The sequence below is a fragment of the Lineus longissimus genome, chromosome 1 (assembly GCF_910592395.1).
Source record: "Lineus longissimus chromosome 1, tnLinLong1.2, whole genome shotgun sequence".
NCBI classification, from domain to species: domain Eukaryota; kingdom Metazoa; phylum Nemertea; class Pilidiophora; order Heteronemertea; family Lineidae; genus Lineus; species Lineus longissimus.
In genome coordinates this window covers 24,202,590-24,214,624 of record NC_088308.1, presented here as the reverse complement: position 1 = coordinate 24,214,624, position 12,035 = coordinate 24,202,590, and the positions used below count along the sequence as shown (strand labels likewise).

Genomic DNA, 12,035 nt, shown 5'->3' with positions numbered 1-12,035 from the left:
CACCTATAACACTATAGCTATTACTTTTCATCACCAAATTCCGCAGAACAGGAAAGGTTAAACACTCAACGAAATTATCAGATTTGTCCGATCTTATTTCCAATGACCACTTGAGGCTGCGATGGTATTTGTGCGGAGTCACACGATGAGGAATGCATTTTCCTATTTTCTACGAGTGAAAACAAATCTGCAAAAAATGCCTTTCAGAAAAACAGTTAGCAAATGGAATAGGAAAAAAACATACTGAAGGTATAATCTGAATTCTCATGCAAGAAGAACTGCTTTAAACAATTATGTCAAACCTGATGACAGTTTCTTAGAAATCAACCACGAAATGTATAACGGTGAACTTTCAAGGATGAGAATGGTCGAATCCTTAGAATATTTTCACTCGACTCGTTCACACTGGATATTGATTCAAAGTCATTTCAAATTTCATATCATTGTCACACGTTTCTTTGCAATTTTTCTGATGTTCAATGCCCGCCCACCTGATGAAAATTCTATATTGAGAATTGATGACTTTATAATAGTTAATTATATTGATGACACTTGAGGTAATAGATCTACTTCGTGAGGAGAAGCTGGATTGCTCTTCAGACGCCAGTTACAAATATGAGACATTCGTATCCCGGGTATGGCCAAGTACAATACCCTCATACAGCTGTCAACAAGTTGTAAATAATGGCAGTATTGATGAGGTGTTACCTTTCAATTTTTGATACGCAAGTAAATGGGATGCATGCCATGAATTTTGTTTTCCTCTCTTCGTAATTTTTCATCTTATTTCAGATTGCAATATCCATAAAACAATATCTAGAGAACTATCGAGTGAAATCGTTTAACTGTTTGTACCTAAACTTGTTAAACCAAGCAGAATATCAGCTGATTAGAATACTAATGCGATTTTGACAATTCAACGTCAATTTCTGGATCAACTGAGTCAACAGAAATAATGGAACTCAAATCTCATCGAAGTCTATGCATAAATAGAAGAGGCGTAATATTGGTGTTAAAATATATGCCTAAATGTATTATTCAGATCACGAATCATGTTAAGCATCGTAGTACCTTGTAACAGTCAGAACTACTGGAAGATTCGACAACATTGTAGCAGAACATTTGACAAACGGTACGTCAGCGTTAAGTCATATACACGTATTAGCAATCCTGTCGCCTGTGATAACCGCAAATCTAACATGGAGCGAATGGTGAAGGGATTACATATAATCACCACATTATAACGGATTATCAGAGTAATACACCCAAATGTGATATACCAAAAGCCGCGGCGTCTACGATAACCGCCCGTTAGCAAACCACATATGACAGCTGTGGATGGGATAGTTCCTCTTATGATTTTTATGCAGAACGTAAAAAAGTTATATTTTGTTAAGCCGTGTGATTTGTTTTCTTTTATCAGGCACAGAGTATACATTGCTTTTTTACGGAATGGAAGAAGGCATTATGTATTATGAGATCATGTATATTGTGCCATAGACGCGTGGGGTTCACTTATCGATTCCATTTCAATAACAAGCATATTCCTGGGGGCATCGCTTCAACATCAAATGAAGGTAGGGTTTTATCCTGTCAACGCCACTACGTCCTCAAAGTCTCAATGCACACAGACCAGGACATCGATTCACATAACATGTAGCATTAGTGAATTATATACATGTGGTCACTATGGGAGTAAGCCCCCTTCAACTGCCCATCACTTTAGGGAGAAAGGTCAGCCATATGTCTCCAATGCTTGTAGTAATTACATTTCTTGCACGATTGCTCATCCGGGTTGTGCATTTTTCTTGTAGGGAGATACTGATTGGCAGGGCATGAATTCTAGACAAGAACCATCATGGGATTAGTTACACGTTGTAGGCTGAGGTATGATCGTGATAGTATTTGATTTCATGACCAATGGCTTTGTGGCATCTTCTTTTGTAGTGTGTTATGATCATAAGGCAATACCCACTCATCTTGTGATAACCTGACAAGTATATAGTTACCTATGACGAAACCGAGTGTGGTGATTGATCTATGAACACCAACTTTTGCGTAATGATGAATATGAGTCACATACAAAGGTAAAGATGAAAGACCCAATTCATAGCTGATCAGGCAATATCTTCCAACGATGTTTTTATCAGTCCGCCTCCACCTTCAATTTATCTAATATCATCACAAACATACATCACAGGATTTAAATCCACTATTAATCCGTTATCATTACACATATATCAGGTTCAAAGTCTGAGGTTCGGTAAGGTTCGGTAGTCTACATTTATTTAACATCGCAGAGTGACTTCTTGTGTAATTTGTATTGAACAAATAAAAAAGTAAGAGGACACCGGTATGCTTATAATGATACGTAACTTTTCAACAGTGATGACAAATAACCTCAGAGAGTACATAACCATTGAGAATCATTTTTATTTGACTGGATTTAAATATGCTGATCGTATGCCGAAGTTGCTAGGTCGCCTCCACAAAAAAATACACCACATTGTTGTGGTATAACCTTTCTTAAGTGAACTAATCTGCTATGCAGATCTGATTTGGTGCAAATTTGGAGGAAAATAGTTTAGTGATGACAAATAACCTTAGAGAGTACATAACCATTGAGAATCATTTTTATTTTTACTGGATTTAAATATGCTGATCGTATGCCGAAGCTGCTAGGTCGCCTCCACAAAAAAATTACACCAGATTGTTATGGTATAACCTTTCTTAAGTGAACTAATCTGCTATGCAGAACTAATTTGGTGCAAATTTGGAGGAAAATAGTTTCTCCTTCAAAATGTGAGGATGAAATGGATTTTGTCTTGCTGCATTCAGTTGTTTTTTCTTGTTCATTGTCGATTCTGACAGAGCTAATGGGTTTTTGATTCAGGAGTAAATCCAATACATTAACTTAAATAGCTGTTGACATGTTTTGCACTTCACGACCTCCTCTTATGTGAACCTACGACCAGAATGATTGCTAACATTAATATTAAGGTAAAAAGTTTTTTAAATGACGGAATAATAGGTATTCCTCATATTCAGTACAACTACGTTAAGTAAAGAAACCATAAACGACGGAAGAAAATTATTTTGGTGCGAATCTAACAACCATGGCAGCATAAGCTCCGGAATGATCAATTCAGCTTTATGACATACTCTCTAGTATAATGATATTCATTTAGCACCCAAATTGCCTTAGATTCAGATTAACCTTTCGGATTATGCTCCTACAGTTACGTACGATATGTGATTCCCAAATTTTCTCAGATATCTATCCGTTTTACACTCTATTGTACAAACCAGAGAATACAATTTACAAAAACGTCTTAAAAAACATAACCTGTACAGTTTTTCATCCACGTATGATCATCAACAAGATCAATGACTCGAGCATTTTGCTATCAATTCATCACAATATTTTTATGTAAATACCACTGGAGGAGACTGACGACAAATTACCACGAAAGCCAATGACTTGCTTTAGTATCATTGCTCGTTTGGTAAGTGGTCGTATTCATGGTCAGCGTTAGTGGGGGATTACTGAATCCTGTTAATGTGAATGAAGACAAATTGCTGAGATTTCGTGCAACAAGTTGTAAATAAACATGAGTTGCTTTTTCTCGAATTTGTACTCGGTCTGGTTTTTGTCTTGACACCTATCAATATTACATGTTTAAAACACAAAGAAGTAAATTCCCTCATCACCATTTAAAAGATTTAAATCTTCCCATGAGCACTGGAAACAAATTAGGAGCACATGGTCATATTAAAAATCAATCTCTCAGTTTTAAATTAAGCTCTAATTGTTCCATGGGGGTTAACCTAGCCGAGTGTACATGACATGTACTGTTTTCAAATGTATTCAAAGTTCGAAGGTGATATCACAAGTCGTTAACGCATCAGTAAAACTCTACGTGTCGGAAAGCAGAAAATGCGCAATTCTTCCAGAAAGTTATCAATTGTTATCTCACGTCGAACAAGCCAATGACTCCCCGAAATTATTAGAATATGTAGCTTCAAAAGACAAATATTCAGTTGATCAGAGAAATATGTGCCGGTCTACACGTAATGACTTCTTGACCAGGCAGCTAGGGGGAAATCACCATAACAAATAGGAATCAGTCCGGGATGGGAATCTATGAATTGAACACCAACGAGACTCGAGGGTTGATTTGATCTTACCTTAGGTACGAAGCCATTATCCTCAAATTCTAGCTCCCAACACCAGGAGAGGAAAAAGAAATGAGTCAATTGAAAAATACAAATATGGTCACTAAAGCCTGAAATCATGCGTGTGTAGTTTATTCCTGCTGAATCGATAGACGACTTACAGCCAAACGTCGACATAAATAACTACTCTGCCTAAAAGTGGATGCACCTATAGCCCTCAATCGAAAAGAGGCAACAGTCTGAAACAACAATTCTTTTAGAACATGTTGGTTTGCTTATCTGGCTTTCGTTACATTATTGCTTTCCTTGTGACGTTTTTCTCCGTGCAACCAGTAATCGACGGCAACCGATTTGTCTAACACGCCATATACATTACATCCGTTGCAACTGAAGTGAATTCCGCAACACCGATTCATATAGCGCCATTTGAAAAAGCAACATTATTTATACCATATGAACAAAACCGAACAGGGACAGGGAGAGGTGGAGTTAACTTGCACGGCGTGAAAGCAGAAATGGGTGTACAGCTACACAGCGACTCGCTATCGACTCCCGTATCTGTGTCAACCTCCGCCTCATCCTTTCTTCAAAGCGGGGTACAAGAAATCGATCAGTGTCATAATCTTGCGTATTGAAATTGCAATTACCGCGTAAATCCGCTTATGCTAATAAAAATAAGAATGTAATAGAAATAGCAGTGACATAGATTAAAGGCAGTCCAGTGGGTTGTCGATAAATAAATAATGTAAGTCATGATAGCTACTTGGGTCAGGGAGGAGAGGGACGTGCATTTTTTGAGACGAATTGCCATGACCTACATGTAGCATGACGGATAAAAGGATTAAGGGTGAAGGATTGTAGTTCAAATTTTGTGGTTGCGGTTCGTCATCAAAAGGTGAAACTGAAATGTTGCAAAGAGACGCAATGGGCTTCATGCTCCTTATGATCTAATGCTTTAACTCTAGTATATGAATAGAATATGCAAACGCCTTGGTGATCAAGATGCGCAATAAGAGTCACGCACTCGTACCACGAATGTGGGCAAGAATCGTCGTCTCAGATGACTGCAACAGGCATCACTCCGCATCAAGTCACCGAATCGTCCAAACATAGCATGTCAACGTTCGTTTATCAGACATCCCATTATTTCCCCCACAACCTCACTAATCCTTAAGTGGTCATTTTACTAATGTGACACGTACAAGGAATACATATCACCCGATATTCGAGAGGTACTAACGATTTGGTTAGAATGGCGAACAGGTACCAGCAAATAATAAGGAAACAGCCTCCTAATTGGTCATAACAATCTCCGATGTTTGTAGAACCAATGTAGATACCGTATCTGGTGATAGTCGAGTCAACAAAAGTATCTGGAGCCAATTTGCGGTAATCATCAGTGTCATTGGTTTGTGGAAATGGTGTGGGGAAAAGCAACCACGATAACCTGTAATGCTAACGTTATGTATTTTTTGTCTTTAGCTTCATGTTAAGAGGACTTTTCTCAATTAACATTTTCTGGCAATTAGTCATATTGGCTGTTTTTGGTAGTTAACTTAATACCCACGGTACTTCTCACTTGAAGATTTGACTGTTCTTGGTATTTTTCTTACCTACGATACTTATACTCAATTGAAGGTTCGACATTTCAGATATGTCGAATCCGATGGCAAAACTTTCCATTGACGTTCCACAGATGATCGGAATAGAAAAGGATGATGAATAGAACGGCATGATATTTAATTGGAACTGAAAGGTTCAATACCTTCCTGCAAAAACCACCTCATCCTGACGAGGACTAAAATAATCTCACAGTGAATGCACAAAAGGTGCAGCGAGTTTTGGTTAAATGAACAGGGATTACACACCGCTTTTGAGCCATCAAGAGGGAGCTGGAGAAGGTATCGCTATTCACAGCAATAATTAAAGGAGAATATCAATTCAATCAATGAACAAACCAGTGATTCAGATCGATTCATTTTCCATTGGATTCTAATTAGTTGGAACCGCATCACGACATGGGAAGGAAGTAGCCACCATACTTCGAATGAATTATAGTCTCTTTATCAAACCACTGCCAATTTTCAACAATGCATTTAAATTCCATGAAGTATAACCGCAGATTGTGCTCTAAAATCTTACAGCCCATTCTGCAGGACTGAACATCCCGTGAACTTTGTAAGGCCTTCCACTGCAAGTACCCGCCACGCAACAGACACATTTTATAACCCTACTGCAATCAATGGGAAGATGTACCAGTTTGCCCAGTTGCCAAATGACTGAAATTACGTTAGCTTGACAGCGATCTGTGGGTATGGCCAGCCTGATTGGTCTCCTTCTGGTGTGACCATCAGGTAATAGAATTTGCACGGGAGTTATATGATTAGTTATCGATGATGTGCCGTTGGTTTGCGGAACAAGGGGTCCAAATGTCCCTGACAATATGAGCGACGGCTACATTCAGATTTATTGATCAAGCACTACAACACAAGCTGGATGCCGCTATTTGGACACAGCAGTTAAACAGAATGGCGTCTTCTTTGTCCTATAGCAAATACATAACGTACCCTTTTAGACCAGTCATCATCAGAAAAAAAAATTGATTCCAACTCCGGAATTGCAATTAAAGCATGTTGACCATGACAGCATGAGGGAGAAATCCGGTGCGCATCTGACCAAAGATGTTTGAGTCAGTCGTCCGCTACTGAAGTTGATGTTGATTGATGTAAAATGCGTACCTGAATGGACGTCCAATAGACATTAACTCTATGTATATGTGAAGCCACTTCTATAAACTTGTCCAAAAAACATTCTTTCCCCCATATTTCTCTTTTAACTGAAAAAAAGAAATTTGAAAAAAACTAGTAGATACGAAAAATATTTTTGGAAATATCTACAAATAGGACTATCTACAAATAATATATAAAAAGACATCGTAGATATCCTTTTATCTTGAGATTTTTAGAATTATGTGCTGATTATTGATTTTTTTATATCTTCACCACTGTCACTTTAAAAAAGGTAAAATGGTCAAATAATGTAATCTATTAACAGGAGGTAACACACTACAGTACTGGTGTGTGAAGCCCCGGACATGGACGTCTGTGGGAAAGATGTCATTAGATCACATGTTTGGCCTCCATCCAGTGATACTGCCTGCATTTCTGTAGAACATGGTGAAGATTACAGCCATTATTCATATTATTTACATATTGTATGGCCTCTGATTTGTGACCAATAGGGAGAGATATTGTACATGACATCACAAGCACGGAACACGCAAATGTTTCCACTTGGATCAACAATGTTCTGTGATGGGAAATAGAAAGCCACAAGCCCGGCCCTTTTGATGTGCAAATACTACAAATGAAGCATAATAATTATTAAGAAGTACTAACATTATTTCAACTATATACCAAGCCAAAATTGCTATTGGGGAGAGCGCTGATAAACTCTCTTTCTGTTACTCGTAAATGTTACGATTCCGTCTTTGACCTCCGACAGTATAAGACAGTATAAGACTGGTAGCTGCATTGCCAGTGCACTTTCAAGGCATGGTGTACATTCAAGTGTCTCATTAAAGCTCCTTAATATCTATAACTAGCTACATTTTAACTGTTGTTCTTACTGTTGTGCTCCTCATTTAAACCATTCCTCTTCTTAGAAGTCAATTTATCTGCGTATTACTGAATATCCATTAATGGTATCGGATCGTATGTTCATGTTGAAACGTATTTAAAGAGACGTAATTAGCACGTGTACACGTAGACAAAACTATCCAAGAAAAGAAGATGATTACATTTTCGATTTCGAACGGTTTTTTTAAAAGTTATATTTTCTAGGAGTATTTCGATAAACTGTGTTAAAGGGGAAAACTAATATGGGCTCAATATAAGTTGTTGTTTTTTATTCTTTATATTCAACAGAAAATAAATTATAAGTTTAGTCTGTGAGTGCAGTTAGTGACAAGTTCTTGTGGTCTCGATTGACTAGGGGGAAGTGTTGGTATCGTATTTGACGTAGAAAGATTTTTGGACGGTAATTTGATCGTATGATATTACATAAAGTAGAGATCGTGATAATGGCGTAGTACCAAAGGTTTATATGACACTTGCTGAGGACCATCCATTATCTTACAATTACTCTGATTAATTTGGATCAATAATCAATGTACCTGTAGGGCGTTGGCTAGTTACTTTGTTGAAGGCTGGCCAGGACCGGAGCTCTTACGTTAATGGATATGATCGACGATATTTTGATAGCTTGTTATCAAAAGCTTATCCAGAAAAGGACAGATTGTCAGAATTACAAGGGACGAAATTTAAGATAAGATCCTGGAAATGCTTAACTTCAATATTTTTACAATTTCATGCGATTCTTTTAAGATTCTGGTGAAATCTGACAAGATTCAAACATTATGTTAGTAGCACTGTACTTCATGATGGCAAATCTCATAATCTTAGCAGGCTTTTCGTCCGCGGTATGAACATTCAGTTAAAGACAAATATTCCAGTTTGGCGTTCTCACGAGCAACCACAATACAGTAGCCCTGAGATGGAATGTGTCCATGACATAAAAGTCTCCAGCTACTGAGACAAAGTCTCAATACCAATCAGGGTATTTCAGAGACCTGACCTCACAGGAATGAGAATATTAGAAAGACAAATACACTGTCTTTTTTATTACTTTATTCAGAAATGTATATTCATGAACATTTCATGGAATATTTTCTAAATTTCATTAAGTCTACATACATGTATGTTGTAAGTTTCCCTAATCTCTTGATTAGTTTGATATGACCTGTCAATTCTCTGACAAACAATCCCCTGGAATTGAAATTTGAAATTAAACTGAACTTGTATGACAAACTGAATGATTTAAGGCAAGGAATAAGATTACGATTATACAAGTTTTTCCTATGATTTCTTAAAAGTCTTTATGATTATATATTGGCAAGGAATTGAGTGGCGAAAAATCCCCTGGCAAACAGCAACAGAGGTACATTTGGGTTTTAACCTTCAAAATTATCGGAGACTTACAATCGCACTACAATTGATGCAGAACTTGTATGTAAACGTATCACCATGCCTCATTGGGTTTAAATCTCTTTTGTATTCAAACAGCATCCATCTTTTACAATTATGGCATAATACGGCATCAGTTTCAGTCCTTGTGTCATACTGATTTATTCTTGGTTATGTGTTCATAGGCACATGGGTACAACTCATAGGCGCAACAGGAAGTGTAGAATACTTGTCACTTTGGGAAGAAGCAGGGATAGAAGAAGGGAAACCTTCCCTAGGTCGAATAAAACCCTGTTCGAGCTTTGCTCTCATGACGAAGTCAGGTTCAGGACCCCATTGGTTCTCACGTCTGTTAAAGTACTCTTTTAAGGGTACATATTTGTACATCCTCTTCATATTTACATAATGATATTTTTGTTAAATTACCTCTTAACAAAACTACTTTTCTTGTTCCCACATCTACCACACTTAACGGTCACATAGCCACGACCATTGGCGGTTTTATGGCGGGCTATTTTACCTTTATTTGACGTAAAAGCTCTGCATTTTAGGCAATAGGAATATCCATGAATTATTCCAACTCTTAATGAATTTGGTTGATTGGTAACTATGACCAATAGATCATTCAAATAAACAGTATTAACGTTGTATGGAATATTTATCGAATCATATGTCTGCAATCTGCCAGTAATTTATATAGAGCCAAACACGCTTGTCTGGGTCTACCTTTTAACGGGGCGAATTTATAAAAAAATAGCTTTTCACATAAATATTCCTTGTTTTATGCTCATTTTATTACTGATTGCAAAGTGCTGATTTGAGAGTAGTAAATAGCATGACTAGTCAACACCCACATTTCTTCAACAGATGCTGATACCACAAGTTTGAAACTGCTCCAGCTTTAATGCATTTGGTCAAGCAGTTGCAAAACCTCTATCCACACAACGCTGTTATGCCAAAATAAAATGCAATTCGTAATTTGCAATATCAACGGTCAATATAAGTTCGCTTCTGAATATCTAAATGTCCAGAAACGCAAATCGATGTAGCTAAATCAGATTCGTCAACATACATGTATCATTGCCAGTTTTTGTAACGCGACTATTGGATAACACCAACAAAAAGCACGAAACGAACGATGGATTTAACGATTTAAAAAACGCACCTAGATTGTCAAATCGGCACGACTTTACAGGAATGTGGCTTGGAACCAAAATAGCTTTAGATGTTCAACAGAAAATGTATGTCGACGAGATTTTAATATCTAACAGTGGGCTATGTTCTGAAACGGGCTCTGCTCTGCAACTCACAGTTTAGGAGAAAAAGAGAAGTGACGTGTTACCTTTGGCAGCAGAGAATGTGAATCACACTTGCATCATCTCCAGGTACTCCATCGCGAGTTATCCCGAACTGAACGACTCTTCATTGAGATAATACTTTAGAGCCGAAATTCTAGTAAAGTTGTTTGTCCTTCACGATGCATGCGATTTTCTCTATGAAATTGGCAGTTTATAAGAGAGATATAGAGGGTGTTTATCCAAATAACCCGGATATACTTCAGTTAATCGTACGATCAGTGATTCGCTTCCAACACATCAAACAAGAATCTTTTTGAAAAGCACGTGGCGTAGACCCGAAAAGTACTTTAACCCAACTTGTCACATTTGAAAATTAACTCCAAGTCCACTGAGTGCAAGTTTTCAGAATAGCCAGAAATTAGGGTATCACCAAATTGAGGCCGTTCGATAGAACTTGCACCTTAAGAACGGATCAGCCTTACTCGTTCTCGCGAACAAATCGGTGTTCTATTGATGCTTCACTCGATCCCGGCCAAGCGAAAGATTGGTCTCAGTAGTGCCATCGCTGAGCTAATCGTTAAATAGTCAATGCGGTGCTTCCGAGGCAACAACATCAACCGCGAAAACTGTTGTAAGACACAACCACCCGTTAGCTCCGTTAGCTTTAGAGGGAAATGAAAACAGATAGCCCATGATAAGGAATGTTATTAATTTCACCAAAAGTGTGACTAGGGTTTTAGTTATTAGTGCTTTAAATATTACAACTTTCTTTATTTCACTGCCATTTTGATTTGACCTTTTGATTTATTTGTTATCTTCTCATCTACCTATCATGCATAGTTCTATCCTAGCATGCTTTGCACAGCACAGTTTGCAATTGGAATTTTCATGGAGTCAATCCAATGCTTAAACCGTAATAAATCATTGCAATTCCATGGTAATGTAACATTAAATCACCAACAACAAGCATAAGCAAGGCTTGCCTTTTTGCCGCAACTAATCAGACAATTCGAACTTTACTCAAAAGTGAAGTTCACTTTTGAATGGGTCAATTTTACTTGATGTAAATTACTAGTATCCGATATTGACCCCGTGATAATAGTCTTCGACAGCTAAAATTTCATGAAAAACTAATTTGTCAAGAAGCGATAACGAGCCGTCTGGTAAGGCTAGAATAGAATTATACTCGAGAATTGATGGAGAGTAGTTAGTCCCTTGGCCATTTGTTTAGTGAGTTGTCAGAGATAATATATATCCTTTCTGCTAGCCATAGCGACAATAACAGCTGTGAAGAGTAGATGAAACATGGTCCTTGATGGAATTAAAATGACGGTTAAATTACGTCTTTGAATTGCTTTTATTTAAAGGTCTGAGCGACAATTCATACGAAAAATGCAGAGATGGGTGAATGGACTGATCGGATGATGGCACGAATCACCCGTTTGATTACCGAGTTAATTGCTTTGCCGAACGGATCAAAGTCACTGCAACAAATGCTGAAAAACGTCTGCTCAGACTTATCGTTGTCACTACCTGC

The 12,035-nt window shown here is 37.6% G+C and overlaps 1 protein-coding gene across 2 annotated transcripts in view; it reads right to left on the bottom strand.

The window, feature by feature from the left end:
* LOC135493373 (neuronal acetylcholine receptor subunit alpha-10-like) overlaps positions 1-12,035 on the bottom strand; it is a 208,254-nt gene that overhangs the window by 185,024 nt on the left and 11,195 nt on the right. The window contains exon 1 of one of the 2 annotated variants that reach the window (XM_064780698.1): positions 4,189-4,443. The exons of the other annotated variant lie outside the window; for it this stretch is intronic. The gene's annotated coding sequence lies outside the window, so the exon portion shown is untranslated. Of the gene's footprint in view, positions 1-4,188; positions 4,444-12,035 lie in introns of those variants that run through there. 2 annotated transcript variants of the gene reach the window in all.